Source organism: Myodes glareolus, chromosome 5 (assembly GCF_982192425.1).
Source record: "Myodes glareolus chromosome 5, mMyoGla1.1, whole genome shotgun sequence".
Taxonomy (NCBI): Eukaryota; Metazoa; Chordata; class Mammalia; order Rodentia; family Cricetidae; genus Myodes; species Myodes glareolus.
In genome coordinates this window covers 87,365,157-87,373,365 of record NC_142030.1, presented here as the reverse complement: position 1 = coordinate 87,373,365, position 8,209 = coordinate 87,365,157, and the positions used below count along the sequence as shown (strand labels likewise).

The following is an 8,209-nucleotide window of genomic DNA, read 5'->3' as shown; positions in this document are numbered from 1 at the left end:
AGGCTTGACCGAGTGGCTGGGGTGTGGCAGCTGCCAGCTGGCCTGGCGACCTCCTTTTCTCTCCCCGCCATTCTGAAACAAGAATGCCAACTTCCGTTCGGGTCTGATGACTCTGGTGAGGACCAGTCCACCCTGGTGGAAGGAGTTTCTAGAAGATCCTTACTGTCATTTGAGTTGCTCTAGTCATAGGCTTGAAGAACCCAGAACCAGAACTTTAGTGCCAATTTTATTTGTTTATTTATCATTTACTAGGGATCAAGCCCAGGACCTGGCACATGCTGAACCAGAGCTCAGCATTTAAGAGTGTATCCGGCTCTTACAAAAGACCCGAGTTCAGTTCCCAGCATCTATGGTGGGTGGCTCACCACCACTTAAAAACTCGGCTCCAGGGGATCAGACACTCTGGCTTCCAGAGGACCCGCATTCACAGCCACAGGCAGACAGACAGACAGGAACACACATAGTCTAAAAAATAATAAACAAATATTTAAAAAATGTCTTTCAGTAGTCTCTTATTGTTTGTTCTGCAAAAGCAAAAATATGTACAGATGGCATCAATGATGATGGCTAACCAGAGCAGTGGTGTAGTTGGACTGTCCTGTGAAATGATATCACAGTGGCACATACATGTGGTTAGCATGTTCCAGGCACTGTCCAGTGTGACTTTATACACATCAGCTCACTTAAAGGTAACTAAAGAGCCACTGTAAGATACTAGTATGATGACCTTTATCGAACAGCTAAAGAAACTTAAGTACAAGACCGTTATAAAATGTGTCTGTGGTCGTTCAAGGAGAACCAGATTCAAAATCAGCAAGTCTCAGCCTAGCGTGGGGGCACATGCCTTTGGTTCTAGCAGGTGGCTCTCTGAGTTTGAGGTCAGCTTGGTCTATATAGCAAGTTCTAGGACAATTAGGGCTATATAAAGACAGAGTGCCTGTCTCACCCCCCTAAACAACAACAACAACAACAACAACAGATCAAAACCAAAAACTCAGTCAGTCTGGTGTCAGAATCTATGATTCTTTTTTTTGTGTGTGTGGCTATTTTTTAAAATTTATTTATTTATTTATTATGTACACAGTGTTCAGCCTCCATGCTTACAGGCCAGAAGAGGGCACCAGATCTCATTACAGATGGTTGTGAGCCACCATGTGGTTGCTGGGAATTGAACTCAGGACCTCCAGAAGAGCAGTCTTAACCTCTTAACCTCTGAGCCATCTCTCCAGTCCTTGTGGCTTTTTCTTTTTCCAATACAGAGTTTCTCTGTATAGGCCTGACTGTTCTGGAACTTGCTCTATAGATCAAGCTGGCCTTGAACTCAGAAATCCACCTGCCTCTGCCTCCAGAGTGCTAGGATTAAAGGCTTGAGTCTCCAAGCCTGGCCTCCCTGATTCTTATAAAACCTGGCACAAAGTTCTGTTTGTGAGTCATCCATTTCTTAATTCACTCACTCAACAACCAATTAACCAATAAGCCATCCAGCAAACCAACTAACTAACTTAGGAGGCAACCAGCAAACCACCTATCACCAAGCCACCTACCCACCCAACCAGTCAAGCAATGTATTTATTTGCAATTACTCTGCCAGAGTAGGAATTAGAAAGAGATGGTGTCTTCACCCAATTCACAGATAGTTGAGGGAAGTAGGTATTAGTGAAATGCTAACATAAGCATAACCTTGCAGTGTAAGACAGAGGTAGCAGGTGCTGTAAGAATAATAAGGAATTTGACCTAGCAAGGGTCCTTGAGAAAATGTTGAGTCGGATCTGAAAGTTCAAGTTCCCCACCAAATTTGAGCTGACCCAGTTCTTCCAAGTTCCTGGGACAGGGAACTAGGTGCTGGGGCATTCAGAGGTCACTGAGGTCAGCCGAAGCCTAATGCCAGAGGAGGCCAAGCCACACAGGCAGACCCTTGTGGGCTGCGGAAGGGGAGTCAGGTTTCTCTTGAGACCAGCAGAAAGGACTGAAGAGTTTGCAGCAGAGAGAGGCCACTGTTTGTTCCCTCTTGCTACAGTGAGAGGCTGGATTTGAAATGGGTCTGAGGTGGATGTGGGGAGCGCCCCTTGGGGCCACTTCAGGGCTCAGGTAAAATATATGGTAAAGCTCAAGGCAGAGTATGGCTGTGACTCGACTGGTGGCGGTGTGCAAACATTCAAGAGATGATTGGGAGGCAACATTGACAAGGCAGGGATGAATTAAAGACAGGCAGCTGCTCCACAGTCCTTGAGCTTTTGGAGTCTAATGAAGGTGCTGTCTGCGGTGATGGAGAGGCTGGGTAAGAGCAGGGTGGGTCTGCCCTGGACACGTTGAGTTTGGAGTTGGCGCATTGCAGTTTTAATGTTGCAAAGGATAAAGACAAAATGCAAGTCTCTTTACCTGGACTTTTTACAAGAATTGAAGGGTAAGAAGAGTTAGAAGTCGGCTTGCTCAGTGCCCACTGTCCTCTCGTGAAACTGGCTTTCACAGGAGGGCGCTCCTTTGCTCCTCGTCCACAATCCCTTTCTGTCTAGGAGCGGCGCACTTAAAAGCCATCGTTCGGAACACCGCCTTTACTAAAGAGAGGAGCGCTCGGCCGGCAGTGTAATTGTTTCAACATGGTCGCCACGTAGACGGACTCGTGTAAGCCATCATTAATTCTTTGTATAATTAATGCATAAAACGTAGAGTTTCTATTAATGGAAAAGCAAACTCAAGCATCACGCTGACAATATTAATAATATGCATTCGTAATTACATACTGTAGATAACTGTGAAAGCTACATTTTATTACATTAATAAAACGTAAAACCTCCTGAAGCAACCCAGAAGTGTGTGTGTGTGGGGGGGGACGCTGCAGAGTTCGCTGCTTCATCTATGTGTCAGGAGTATGCAGGTATCGTTAGCTGGTAGGGACCCTCGCAGGGTACAAGGGAATCTCTGATCCTCTCAAAAGGATGGCATTCATATTCCTCTTTCTAAAACTAGTATAAATAGCTCACTGTACAAATTAATGATCTGCATTGTGACATTTTTATATGTGTATCATCTTCTTTGATTATATTCCATCTCCATTACCCATTATTTTAATTAATTAATTTATTTGTTATTTATTGTTTTTGGCTTTTCGAGACAGCTTTTGTCTGTGTAGATCTGACTGTCCTGGAACTCACTCTGTAGACCAGGCTGGCCTCAGACTCATGGAGATCTGCCTGCCTCTGTCAAGCTCTGGGATCAAAGGTGTGTGCGCCACCATCGTCCGGTTAATCTCACATTCTTAACCCTACCATCTATTCCTGGTTCTGCTCTTTCCCCAACCCTACTCTCATGTATGTGCATGTGTGTGAATGTAAACACACATACTGAAGTGAGATAGAATTTCAATGCAGGATTTTTAAAAAAATCTTGAAAAGCTACATGATTTTTATAGACTTCCTAGATTTTTACCTATGAAGGAAAACAGGTGGAACATATTGGGAATTCGCTTTCTTTCAGCTATCATCGTGATCTCTGGTCCCATCCGTTTTCCTGCAAATGATACAATGTCACCCTCTGTGGCTGACTAAAGTGCCACTGTGTATGTGCCTTGCCGCTTTTATCTGTTCCTTTGGGATGGGCGCCTGGGTAATTGTGTAGCTAAGCTATTATGAATACTGTTTCCAAAACACAGTGTCAGCCACCTCTGTCTGTGTGACTTAGATGTCCTCATACACTTGTATAGGTTCCCTGGATTGTGGAGTGTTCCATTTTTCTTCCTTTTTCACGGAATGCCCATATTGATGTCCATAACGGCCCTGCCGAGTTATATACCCACCACAACTGTGTATGTGCCCCTCTTTCCTGGCTGCTGTTTGTTGTGATTTGCTTTCTTGAGGTAGAATCTCAATTTTCTGTTTTCCTTTTTAGATAGGGTCTTGCTCTGTAGTCCTGGCTGGTTGGAACCGGTTCTGCAGCCCCGGTAGGCCTCGGCCATGAGACCATTCAGTCTTTGTGGGCTGAGTAGTTGACTACACACCTGTACCACTAACTTTACACAATTTGCCCATTTATTGACTGAAAACTTTTGTAGGTTTACTTTTCTTTACATATTCTGGATATCAATCCCTTGGCCAGTAAATAGCTGGCAATATTTTTTTTTCTATTTTATAGCTTGTCTCCTTACTCTGGTAATTGTTTCCATTGAGATGCATAAACATTTTAATTTTATGTAATCCCCTTTGCCATTTCTTTTTATTATTACCTGGGTGATGGAAATCCTATTCAGGAAGTCCATTATCATTCTTTCTTCTTTTCTTTTCTTTTCTTTTCTTTTTTTTCGAGATAGGGTTTCTCTGTGTAGCTTTGGAACCTGTCCTGGTACTAGCTCTGTAGCCCATGCTGGCCTCGAACTCACAGAGATCTACCTCCTGAGTATTAAAGGTGTGCACCACCACCACCATCCGACCCATTATTATTTTTAATGAGACGTCTTTTCCATGTTGAACTATTGTATGGTGATGGAATACCATGCTATTATGAATGCGAGTCATGACAGCAAGAGTAAAGATAAAAACCCAACTAAATAAAGAAAAAGAAGCACTTATCTTGACTGAGAGACCGGCTACTATTACTGCATCTTCTTTCTGAAGTATGATTGGATCTTAGGGGACTCCAGGGAGAGTGCTATCTGATTTATTAAAGATTTGCTCTTACTTTTTCTGTATGTAAGGGTTTGCAAATATGTGTCTGTGTACCATGTGTGTGTGCTTGGTGACTATGGAGGCAGAAAAGGGCTTAGATCCTGTGGAACTGAATTAGAGGTGGTTGTGAACCACCCACCATGGCCGCTGGGAACTGAGCCAGGGTCCTCTGGAAGAACAGGCGGAGCTCTTAACTGTGGAGCCGTCTCTCCAGCCCTACAGAGTACTAATTTCATAAAGGAAGACGTGAGATGTGTGTAGGGTCGCGGGTGTTGCTAGCTTAATATCTTGGTCATGCTGACAGCCGAAAGGACAGGTGTGCGGGTTGGACCAGACCAGGCGATCCTCCCTCCATGCCTGTCACTCTCTCCATGAAGGAGGACCCCAGAGGGTTATTTTGGGCAGTTTCAGATGCTCTAAGGACTCTGAGTAGGTCTTTCTTCCTAGACAGGACGTGGGGGAAATAACTTCATTTTGGGGATGGAGTAGGGAAGTCTCCAAATTTGGAGATCATCGGAGTACATTCGAAACATCTTGGAGGCTGGAGGTATGGCTGGCGGTGCAATGCTTGCCTAGCACTTACAAGGAAGGCCCTGGGTTCCATCCCCAGCATCCAGGAAAACAATGCTAGAGGCAGGCAATGGCTCTGTGGAAGCTTCCCTGGGTAAAGTCACAGAAACACAGGAGGTACACATGACTGGTCCTTATGCACTTGCTCCTGTGTGGTCCGGATTCCAGCGGGGAATGTCCAAAGCATCTTGTTTTCCATGGCACACCACCCAGAAGGCCCACAGAGGCATTCCCACTCAGTTACCCCAGAAAAGAAACTGTTTGTGGCCGTGGGACAAGGTTAAAAGTTTGTCTGTCTGTAGCTAATACTATATATATATATATATATATATATATATGTATATATATATATATATATATATATATATATATATATATATATATATATATATATAAAGGTAAAAAAGGAAAAAATTTCCAGAATAATCTTGCATTCAAATTGTTGTTCCAGAATGTCCAATTTCTTCTATTTGTACTTTCTGTTCTTTTTTTTTTTTTTGCCACAGCACCAAAAATGAGGTTGCTTTGCTTAGGTATATGGATGGTCTTTGAGCTGTTCAAATTTGTCTACAAAAATATATTGTGGGGGGAACTTGAAGGCTGCCTGCTTACACTTGCTCCCGCGCTTTCGCCATCCAGTTCACCTCGCCAGCATGTCTCAGGCTGAATTCGACAAAGCTGCCGAGGAGGTGAAGCGCCTCAAGACTCAGCCAAGTGATGAAGAGATGCTCTTCATCTACAGCCACTTCAAACAAGCCACCGTGGGTGATGTAAATACAGATCGGCCCGGGCTTTTGGACCTCAAAGGCAAGGCCAAGTGGGATTCCTGGAATAAGCTGAAAGAAACTTCCAAGGAAAGCGCCATGAAAGCCTACGTGGAAAAAGTGGAAGAGCTAAAGAAGAAATACGGAATATAGAAGACCAGATTTGGTGGCCAGCCACACGTGTGACCTGTGAGGACATAATGCCTTGTTTTTTTCTAATGTAGATGATATGGCTCTGATAAATTAGGGCCAGAATTAATCGCTGATCCTCCTCCCTGTGTAGTTTTTACCTGAAATCAATTAAAAGTACATTTGTTACTTTAAAAAAAATATATTGTGGGGGTTAGAGAGGCAGCTCAGTGGTTAAGAATACCTTGTTCTCGTAGTAGCCCCGAGTCGAAATTCCAGGACCCACATATCGCCTGACCACCGTTCCTAACTCCTGTTCTAGGGGATCCACCACCCTCTTCTGACCTCTGAGAGCACTAGGGATGCATGTGGTGCGCAGACATTCATGTGAGCAAAACACTCATGGGCATAAACTAAATTAAATAAATCTTTAAAAAGACTTTATTAAAAATATATAGAGTGCGCGTTATTTTATTTTTCTGAAGACGGGTTTCAAGATTTTGCAGTATCCTCTAAATGGTCTGTGAGCTCCCTTTCCTAGTCTAAGAAGCATTTATGGGCCAGAATATAAATAGTTTATGAATACAGATAGAATGCTTTCTTCCCTCTCTGTGTAGTTCCTCATATGGCCAACAGGTGGCAGCATAGACACCAGCCTTCAACTCCCTCATCAACTCCTACCCCGCCCCGCTTTCCCTGACCTCAGATAAATTTGAGGTATCATGTTAGGATCCCATTAGCAACCTAGCTGTGTCGCGGATAGACTGTGGACAAAGTGTCTAATCAAACTGCCCCCCAAAATCTCTGTGGAAGAGTGAAGTGAGATTAAACAGCAGAGAGGCAGTATTTAGTATGTTTTTGTTAGCGAGAGAAAAAGCACTCAGCTGGCTGAATCCAAGTCCTCACAGACTGGAAAATCGAATGGAATCTCCAGAGCAGCGCTTAGCGCTTTACTACGGAGCAGCTAGCTTAAACAGTGTCTGTAGGGAATGATTTGAGCAACTTTCTTATTCACAACAGTCAAACCGTTTCTTGGAACCAACAGCCCCAAAAGCTCCTTTGCTCCCCAGAGACTGAGCAGAACAGAAAAAGAGGAAGCTGTCTTGCACTTGTGCCTCTGAGAATTTTTAATTTTGACAATTAAGTATCACTTTCCATTTCCGTGAGCTCACGAGAACCCTGGAGGTGGATGTCTGCTATGAATTCTTAAGCGTTTATACATTGGGCATTTCTTTTTTTCTGTAAGCCAAACTAGCTAGTTCAAATGTCAGCATTTTAGGCAGAAGGTTCTGGGTCTTCATATGGCCGATGACAACGACATTTCTCAGAATTAACTTATTTGCTTACGGGCATATGCTTTGCAGTGCCCGTAATTCTTAGAGATGGAATTAAGTTTTTGTTTAAGTTTAACCGAGTCCAAGGTCAAATCTCAACAGGACAAGTAGTTGTGGGGTTTGATGGGGTTCGTTCCGCCCGTGGCTTCCTTTTCTTTGGAAAGTCGCCATAAAAATTCTGTTCTTAGGGAACAAGGAGCAAATAGATGAACCCTCACCGCGGCAGGCTGTCCTGCGTGGGAGAAGATGACGGATAGAGGGGCCCAGTGACAGTTGACAAATGTCAGCAGAAAGGATGCAAATGTCGTGGGTAGAAGAGAATTTGAAAACTGTTTGCCAGCCGGTTTGGGTTCATTTTTCACAGTCCGGTTCAACTGTGAGGCTCCCTTCAAATGTAAAATAACCTCCCAGCAAAACCCAGAGCCAGGAATTTGCATCTGAGTTCAGCTTCTCGCGGATTAATAAGTACCGTTAGAAGGACCTCAGTGGATCAATCTGCCGCCAATCAATTAGTATTTATGGAAATGTGGTTTTTGTCTAGTCTTCCATGAAATGTCGTGAGCAACAGGGGACAAATAGAATCCTAATCCCCCGGTTGTTATTCCTGTTGTTTTCGGAGCCTCGGACCTTGCAGGGTGGGGGCAGGAGAGAAAGTGAGCCACAGGGAGCCGCGCGGCAGCAGAGAGTCAAAGGCAATTGTTTGATGATGATTATTTATTTATCAATCAAAGCACTGAGGATTGAACCTAGGGCC

General features: G+C 44.0%; 1 pseudogene; it reads left to right on the top strand.

The window, feature by feature from the left end:
• The first annotated feature begins 5,816 nt into the window (after positions 1 to 5,816).
• LOC148122132 (acyl-CoA-binding protein pseudogene) lies at positions 5,817 to 6,322 on the top strand (annotated as a pseudogene).
• The last annotated feature ends 1,887 nt before the right edge of the window (positions 6,323 to 8,209 follow it).